Source organism: Tyto alba, unplaced genomic scaffold, assembly GCF_018691265.1.
Source record: "Tyto alba isolate M040663 unplaced genomic scaffold, T.alba_DEE_v4.0 Super-Scaffold_39, whole genome shotgun sequence".
NCBI classification, from domain to species: Eukaryota; Metazoa; Chordata; class Aves; order Strigiformes; family Tytonidae; genus Tyto; species Tyto alba.
The window spans coordinates 1,304,047-1,313,301 of NW_024881314.1; the positions used below are offsets into that span (position 1 = coordinate 1,304,047).

Genomic DNA, 9,255 nt, shown 5'->3' on the forward strand with positions numbered 1-9,255 from the left:
CAGGTGGCTCCTCCGCAGGCAAGTGGCCACCGGCAACCAGGAGCCCGATGCCGGGGGGATCGCTGTGTTTCCGCTCACCGCGCCCCCAGCCCTGCTGCAATCTGAATGCGACCACGACACCCAGGCTGGCACCGGGGCTGCACCCCGAGTTGGGTGCTGCAAAGGGGCCCGAGGAGCCCTGATCCCCCCCTACCCCCCTCCCCACCCAGTGCCAGCTCCCCCATCGCTCCCCTTCCCCAGCACCCTTGTGCATTTGGGGGAAGGGGGGGGGATAAGGCTCCCCCACCCCGGCCAACCCACCTCCTGCCCCCTAAAATCAACGGGGGCTCCGCACTGCCGCTGCTCAGCAAACGGGAAAAGGGGACGGGCTGAAATAATTAGACAAATAAGGACTAAAATGAAGGAAGGCAGAGCCGGCCATGGCCCCGGGGGGGTTGGAGGGTTGGGGGGGGTTGGGGGCACCCCCCAGCCGCCGACGGGAGCCGCTGCGACGGGCAATTACCGCCAGCCCAAAGGGCTCCCTGCGAGCCAGCAAATATATTTATTGCTCGCAATAACTGCCCGATATTGCCGCGGCGGCCGCGTGCTTGCTGCTGCTTCCTCCTCGCAGTTCTTTTATTTATTTATATCCCCCCCTCCCCAGCACTGCCCCCTCCTCCTGCATCACCGCTCCCAGCACTTGTCCGTGCCCATCCCCGGGGATCCTGCCTCCAGCGTGGGCCGGGGGGCACTGTCTGCGTCCCAGCTGGGGGCAAACCCCTTCCAGCAGCACCGGGGCTGTTTCCCCACCACAAACCTGCCGAAAACAAACCCAAAACTCAATGAAAAGTGTCAAAACCCCCCTGTACCCCCCCGGGAGCACAGCTAGCTGCCGGCACGAGGAGACACCAACTGGGGGACGGGGAGAGCGGGGCCACACCGGGGACCCCCAGCCCCGCTCAGCCGGGGACCCCCCGCGCCTCGGAGCCCTTTCCCAATCCTGCGCCACGGCCCAGATCGCTCCCGTGTGGGATTTGGAGCCACGGAGAATGAAACGGCCCCCCGGGAAGCTGCCGGAGCCGCGATTCTTGTCATTAGGAAAGGTGGTTGGGGGTTCTCCCGCTGGTTGAAGAAAATGCAAACCCACCCCCAACCAAACCCACCCCCCCCTACGCCACCACCCCACCAGCCCTGGGAGGTCCAGCAGCGACTGGGGAGGGGGGAACTGGGGGTTTGGCTGACGCTGCTCCACGGGGTCCCACGCGCCTCCGTGCACGCGTGTGCTTGGGCAGTTCACACGTGTGCACGTGCAGAGGCGCTGAGGTGGGTTTGCACCTCTCACGGGTGACGCCCCACCCACCCTTCCCTACTCACGGGTGATTTTTCGGCGAGGTTTCACCCTGACCCGGGGGGGTGTGGGGTGTCTCTGTGCCACAACGTGCCGTGAGGTTTGTGCGAACCACCCCTCCAGGACCACAACTCTCCCCCCCACCCCCCCGGGGGGGATCCCTGCACCCCCCTTCGCTGCGGTGAGGGTCCTGGAGGCACCGGAACCCCCTTCCCAGGCTACCAGGGCAGAGCCCACCCCCCACCCAAGGGTCTGCACCCACCCACCCACCAGCCAGAGCACCCGGTGGGGAGCCAGCACCCACCCCAGAGCCACCCAGGACCGCGGCCGGCCCCGGTGACAGATGCCTGGCAGAGCCCGAGAACAACCCGGTGAGTATTTAAAAACATAAATTAAAACAAATTGCGTTTTTATATTGCAAATAAGGGCAGTTTTATCGGTTTTATTGCATAACAACCATTAATGAAGTGCAGTTTCAGGCACCTTAATTGCTCGGAGACTAAAGTTCAATCCGGCTCGGCGGAGCAGGCTGGGAGCCGCCATGTGTCACGCGAGAACCTGGCAGGTTGGAAATGTAAATAAATTTATGGTCATTATTAGGAAAATGGAGAAGGACCGGGTTTATCCCGGCGGTTTATCCACGAGGGAACGGCGTGGGTTAAACGGTGTGAACTGTCCTCGAGGGGGGGGGGGGGGAGGCGAGGGCTCCTCCCCTCACGCTGTCACCCCATCGATGGCGGGGTGGGTGTCCCCGGGCCGGCGATCCAAGCCCCCCCCCCCGCCCCCCCGAGCGGAACACACGCGTGGGCGTGCACGGAAGGCACAGGCCGCGTTGGTGCAACATAAAGGAGGGACGTGCGGCCACACACAGGTCCGCGGCACCGGGGTACACCCTCGGGGGAATTGAGGGCGGGGGGAACACGACACGGACACGCAGGGGAGGGTCTACGCGCGAACACGCGGCCACGCACACGCAGGACACGCACCACACCGGGACACCGCGCGCGCGCGCGCGCACCCGCCCCACGCGAGCCCCGGCACCATCACGCCCGCGCGTGCAAACGCTCCCCCCTCCCATCCCCTCGTACCCACGCGTGCAAACGCTCCCCCCCACCTCCTCCCGGGTACCCACGCGTGCAAACGCGGCCGCGCCCCCTCCTCTCCCGCTGCCGCGTGGGGCCGAGCCCCGCCCCCCTGGGGCGCGCGCCGCCGGCGTGGGCGGAGCCACGCGGGAGAACCGCCCCTCTACTGCTCGCATGAATGGGCGCGCCCCTCCCCTTGTCCCTTATAAGGCATCCGGCGCGGCTCGGGGGGCGGGGCCTAGCCGGGTCCAACCCACTCCTCCCTCGTCCCGCCCCTTCTCCGCCGCTCCGCCAATCAGAACGCCGCGCCGGGCCCCCCGCGGGCGCCGGCCTTTGTTTGTGGAGGGCGCCGGGGCCAATGGCTGCTCGGGAAGGGGGAAGGGCGGGCCAATGGGAGCGTGGGGGGAGGGGCGGGGCGGTTACGTCTGGCCACGTGCGCGCGGAGCCGCCACCGCCGGGGACGGCGGACACCCCCGGGACGTGCCGGGACCCCCCCCTCTCCCGGGAACATCCCCCCCACACACACCCGCAGCCGCTCCCCACGCGTGTGGCCGTGACGCCCCCCCGGGGCCCTGCACCCCGCGGGCACCCCCAAAACCCCACCTCAACGTGTGTGTGTGTCCCCCCCCCCATCCAGCACCTCCCCGCCCCATCACACCCCACGGGGGGGGGGGGGAGGGAGGGGTCCCACGGCGCGGGGGGGGCTGCCGCGGCTCCCCCCGCACCCCTCGGGCTCCATCCTGGGGTCGCTGTGGGTCGGGGCGGCATCACGGCTACACCTGCGCCCCCATTGTCGCCGTATTGGGGGGGGGGGGGGCTGTCACGACATGGGGGGGGGATCCAGGGTGGGCCCCCACAGGGAGGGGATGGAGGGGGCTGCAAAGGGCCACCCAAAGCCCCCCCAACCCCCCGCCCGGGTTGTGTCCGGGACCTGCCAGCCCCTCCTTGGCCAGGAGAAAAATTCCCTGCTTGCCGCCCGGCCGGCTGCGTGCCGGCGCCAAGCCACGCTCGCGGCAAAGCCGGTGGGCGAAGTCCCGGGCAGGCCGGCGGTGGGCGAGCGCGGCCACTCGAGGCGAGCCCTGTGCCAGGGAGGGGACGGTCACGGTCGTCCCCACCCTCAGCTCCCGCTTCCCACCTTCGACGGTTCCAAACTCCCGCCGGGACGCTGCCGGGGCTCAGCCTCGCGCTGCCGTTCCCGGCCAGGAGCCGCGAGTGGGTTTGCCAGGATCCGGCTTCGCTTCTCAGCTTCTCATCCCCCCCTCCCCACATCCCCCCCCCCCCCCCCCCCCCCCCCGCACCACGAGCATCCGTCTGTCCGTCTCTCCAGGCCTGCTTGCGATGCTGCCCAAACCGCGGGCAGCCGCCCGGCAGAGGAGCAAGTGCCGGTGTTGCCGGTCAGCCCCACGGGCGACACCGCCAGCGCTCTCTGGCAGGCGGGGAAGCGCCGGTGCATCTCCCCCCGGCTCAGGGAGAGAACAAAGGAGGGCAGCTGCGGCGGAGGGAGTGCCGCTGCCGGATGCGCTGCGGCTCGGCTAATCCTCCTCGGCGCCCCCGGCACACCCCGCTGCTGCCCGTTGCCCCCCGGCACGGCCCCGCGCACCGGCTCTCACGCCCCAGGGGGGGAACCAGGCGGCTCAGCCCGCGGCGTGAGGGGCCGTGTGGGAGCCCCAGGGAAAGAGGGGGGCTCGGCCTGGCTTTCCCCCCCCCCCCCCTGCAGCACCGGCCCGCTGCCCTCACGGCACACGCCGCTCCGGCCCGCTGGGCGCGGTGGCGTTCACCCTGGCTGATGCCACACCATCAAGGAAACGTCTTACATTAACGACTTTTGTCACCGAAGTCATTAACATAATAGGACTTCCACATCAAAATTGAATATTAATGCTACACCCGGCTGCGGAGTGAGACGGATAATTGCTCTAATACATTTTCCAGTAGGATTTTCGCATCGCGGCAGCTATTGCATTAGCAAACCTGATTATTACCGCGGCCGATACAATGGGACAGTTAATGGGAGTTAAATTCCTTCCTTTTTCCCTGGGACCCCCAAGTGGCCATGGCTCCGTGCCCCCCGCCACCCCCGGGCTGCAGGGTGGGGGGCCAAGGTCGTCTCGTCGTCCCCCCCCCCAGCTGGGAGCGAGGGTGACGGCAGCACCGAGCTGCCTCTTTGCTCCGCGCCTGCAAACACGACCCTTGGCCGCGGCACGCCGGCAAACCCGCAGCCAGCTGGAAACGCGCCGGGAGGCCAAGCCGCGGTGGCAGGAGCTGGGGACCTTGCCAGGTCGGGGGGCGGGACCAGTGCATGGGTTGCAGCCTCCTCGTTGCACCCCAAAACACGCCCAGGCCAGAGGAAGACTCCCCCCCCCGCCTCCGACCCCCCGTGCAGGGACAGGCACCGCACCTCAGGGCCCTCTCTTGCCCACCCATGGGTGCTCCTCTGCTCAGGGTGCTCTGCGGTGGCACAGCCCCAGCCCGGCTCCTGCTGCCAGCGGGCACTGTGCGTGCATGCACTGGCACTGCGCGGCAAAGCCCGGGGGGGCTGCAGCAACGTGGGGCCCCTGCACCCGGGTGGGAGCAGTGCGATGGAAGACTTGGGGGACGGGCACCGTGCGTGCAGCAGTGGCGGTGGTGCAGGGCTGGGTGCTGTGCATGCCTGCAGCAGCTGTGCAGGGGTGGGGGACTGGGTGCTGTGCATGCCTGCAGCAGCAGTGCAGCACTGGAGGGAGAGGGGACACAACACACGGGATGACAGGCACTGTGCATGCAGCAGCAGCAGCACAGGGATGGGGGGGGGGACAGCTGCCGTGCATGCCCAAAGCAGTGGTGCAGGGCTGGGGGATCGGGTGCTGTGCATGCATGCAGCAGCAGCAGCAGCGCAGCACCGGGAGCCTGGGGGGCTGTGCATGCCTGCAGCAGCGCTGCAAGGACGGGGGATCGGGTGCTGTGCATGCATGCAGCAGCAGCAGCAGAGTGCCAGGGGCCTGGGGGCCGTGCATGCCCACAGCAGCAGTGCAAGGATGGGGGCCCAGGCACCGTGCATGCAGCAGCAGTGCAGGGGGGGGGGGGGGAGATCGGGTGCTGTGCATGCATGCATGCAGCAGCGCAGCGCCGGGGCCCATTGCATATCTGCAGCAGCAGTGCAGCACCGGGGGGGGGGGCCAGGCACCGTGCCTGCAGCAGCAGCAGCGCAGGGCTCGGAGCCGTGCAGCACCCACTGAGCAGCAGCTCCAGGTCTCCGGGGTGCTGGGGGGGGGGGGGGGGGGCACAGAGCTTGGCCCGGCGCCGACAAAGGGCGGCGGGAGGGGCCGCGTTTCCCGCCCCCCCCCGGGCCCCTCCCGCCGCCCTTTGTCTCCGGCCCCAGTGGGGCCGCCCCGAGCGCGGACAAAGGCGGCTACGGGGCGCGGGGCGGGGGGGCATCATTAAACTGCCTTTAATTGCACTCATCTGGGCTCGCTTCATTGATCGACCTCGCTAGGGGAGTCCACGCGGGGGAGGGCTGCCCACGGGGGATGTCTACCCGTGGAGGATGTAGACCCATGGGGGGGGGGGGGGGAGGCTGCCTGCCCCACCGTGGGATCTGCCCCCCCACAAATGTGCCCATCTGGGGGGCCTGCCCACGGGGGATAGCTGCCCACGGTGCCCAGCGATGCAGGCTCGGGGCTCCCACATCTCCCCAAGCCCCCGGATCAGCGCCCCCCAGCCCCGGGGGGGGGGGGGGGGAGGGGGGTGTTTCCCGGCCCCTCCCCACTCCCACTCCTCACCCGGTGCTCACCGGGGGCAGGAAGAGCCTCGCAGCCACTTTTTTGTGGTGTTTTGTTTTGGTTTTTTTGCCTCTTTTTTTTTTTTTTTTTTTTTTTTTGTCATAATCAAACTGTTTCCGAGCGCTGCCCCAACCACCGGCAGCCGAACAACGCGCTGGCCCCAACCTGCCGCGGCGCTGGCCCCCAGCACCCAGCACCCACCTACCCCAGCACCCACCTACCCCAACCCCGGGATTCACCCTGCGCTCCCGTTCCGCCGCGATTCCGGGCGCTGGGTTAATCCGTAACGTGATTTATCGGGCCGGAGCCCTTTCCCCAACCGAGAGGGATCCGAGAGGGCCGCTTCAGCGCCGCCGTGGACAGCCCTGGGTGGGTGCTCCCCGGGTGGGCAGGATGCGGCCAGCCCCGTTCCCCATGCCAGGATTCCCGTGGGAGACGGTGGGGGGGGGGAGCCCCAAATCCGGCCACCGAGCTCAGCCCGCGGCGCTCTGCTCCAGCAGCTGCTTGGAAACCCCGTGGGGAGAAAAAATCGAGGGAGAAAAAGAGCTTTTTGGGGAGCAGCATGCAAGGAGGTGTCCCCAAGGGTCGCAGCACGTTCCCCACTCGCGCCGCGGTGCTCACCCCGGGCAGCGTCGCGGCGGAGGCGGCCGGGTGGGTGCTGACGGTGCGATCCCGTGTCCCGCCGTCCGTGTGTCCGTCTGGCCCCGTGGGCACCGCTCCCTGCTGCGGCTGCAGGTCCCCCCCCGTCCCCCCCCCCCCACCGTGGGCCGGGGCCGTGTCTCGCGGTGCAGCCGGCTGGCCCTGCGCCCCGGGTCCCGTGTCAGTGTCCGTGTGTCCCGCTGTGCGTCTGTCTGTCCGGGCAGTGCGGCCGCGGGGCCGGAGGGTCCCCACGGGCTGTGCCCGGCCGCTCGCTCTCCTAACTCGATTGTTGCCCCGGCGGAATGAATAGCTCCCGCGTAATCTAATAGCTTTTGCAAGTTATTCGGCTTTATTTGAGCATTTTCAATCAATTACTGTCTTTTTATTTAGGAAAAAACAAACAAAAAAAAAAAAACACAAAAAAAACCCAACCAAAATACACCGAGTCCAGCCGTGCCCCGCCGCCCTTCCTGGTGCACGGCCCCCGGCTCCCCGTACCCCCCGCAGCCCCCCCTTTAATACTGCACCCCTTTAATATTGCACAGCTTCCCCCCCCCTCCCAAACATCGCACGCTCCCCTCTCCAACTCGCACAGCCCCCCAACATCGCACCACGTGGCCCCCCAGCCCTGCACATGCCCCCCCCCCCTTGCACAGCCCCCCGAGATTGCACCGCAGTGGCCTCTCACATCCCCCTAACATTGTACTGCATAGCCCCCCCCATCGCACCGCGTGGCCCCCCCCAGCACCACACGCAATCCCCCCCACATTGCACAGATCCCCCCATATCGCACCGCGTGGCCCCTCCAGCACTGCGTGGCCCTCCAAGATTGCACCGCGTAGCCCCCCCACAGCCCCTCGACCTCGCACCGCGTGGCCCCCCCCCAACATTGCAGACGCCCCCCCCCTCCTCCATTGCACAGCCCCTAAGATTGCACCGTGACGAGGCCCCCCTCCCACCCCAGCACTGCACAACCCTCTAACATTGTACCGCACGGCCCCCCCAACATCGCACAACACCCCCCCCCCCCCATCGCACCGCGTGGCCCCCCACCCAGCGTTACAGCCCCCCCTTTTCCCCCACCCCCTCTGGACCTGCCGGCGGAGCCGCCGCTTGACTCCGGCCCGTTTCCCTCTCGCCGCCGCCTTTGATCTCCCGCTCCCGGCCCACGGGGTCCGCCCGTGGGGGGGGCGGGGGGGGTGGGGGAGTGGGGGGGGGGGGGGGTGAGGAGGGGGGAGCCTAGAAACCGCCCCCGGTGTCCCCCCCCATCCGGGGCCGCCTTGAAACCGCGCGCGGGGCCCGTCATCGCCGTTGGTGGGGGCCAGCCAATCCGCGCCTTGTTTACACTGCGTGATTGACAGCGAGCTGGCGGGCGGCCAGCCAATCATCACGAGGGAACGGGCGGGGAGGGGGGGGGGGGTTTGCGTTGCAGCGGGGGTTGCATTCGGTGCAATGCAACCCCCGCTGCAACGCAACCCCCCCCCCCCCCGCCCGCCCATTCCCTGCCGCGCGTCGCGACTGCGCATGCGCGCTCCTCCCCTCCCATTCATCCGCCGGGCTTGAATTAGGCGCCGCCGCGCGGCGCCGCGCCCCTCGCCGCGTTCTGATTGGCAGGCTGCTGGCGGGGCGCCAGCCTATTGGGCGGACGGGCGCTGTGACGCGCGGTAGCGCGCGAGGAGGTGAGAGAGAGAGAGAGAGAGAGAGAGAGAGAAAGAAAGCGAGGGGAGGGGATTAGCCGGCGGGGCGCGAGCGCCGCGCGGCGGCCAATCAGGGGAAAGGGATTAAAGGGAGGGGTGGCGCGCCCGCGCGCGCGCGCGCGCGCGCTCATTAGCATGCGGGGCGCGTCGCCCGGCGGAGTGCGCGGCGTGAGCGGGGAGGCGCGGCGGGGTCCCCCCCCCCCCCCCCCCCCCTCCTTTTCCTCCTCCTCCTCCTCCCTTCCCCCCCCTTTCCCACACACACACACACACTCCCCCCCCCCCCCCCTTCTCTCTTTCCACCCGCCCCCCCCCCGCCGGTTCCCTTTGCTGCAGGAGCAGCCGGTGCATGGGCAGTGCACGGGCACCGGCAGGAGCACGCTGCGCACCCCGCCAGGGCCGCCCCGCGCCGGCGGGACCGCACTCGCCCCACGCGCGGAACGCCCCTCCGGTAAGTAACTGCGATGGTCGGGGCGACCGCGGCCGGGGAGGGGGGCTTGGGGGGCGATTTTAATTCGGGGCGCTTTGGTATTATTATTTTTTTTTTGGTCGCCTTAACATTTTTTTTTTAATTTATATTTTTTTTTTTCGCATTCAAATATATTTTTTATTTTTGCTTTTGATTTTTTAGTTTTTTTTTTTCGGCGTTGAAATAATTTTTTTTCCGCACTGTTATTTTTTAGTGTTTTTTTTTTTTTCCTTTTAATTTTTTTTTTTTAAATACAATAAAATATTTTTGGCGTGAAAGACCTTCG

At 67.6% G+C, this 9,255-nt stretch overlaps 1 long non-coding RNA gene across 1 annotated transcript; it reads right to left on the reverse strand.

The window, feature by feature from the left end:
- Positions 1-1,734: 1,734 nt before the first annotated feature.
- On the reverse strand, positions 1,735-2,573 carry LOC122154397. Its single transcript, XR_006166290.1, has 2 exons — positions 2,460-2,573; positions 1,735-1,885 (listed from the first exon to the last, which is right to left on the reverse strand). It is a non-coding gene; the product is annotated as an uncharacterized LOC122154397 (long non-coding RNA).
- Positions 2,574-9,255: the final 6,682 nt, after the last annotated feature.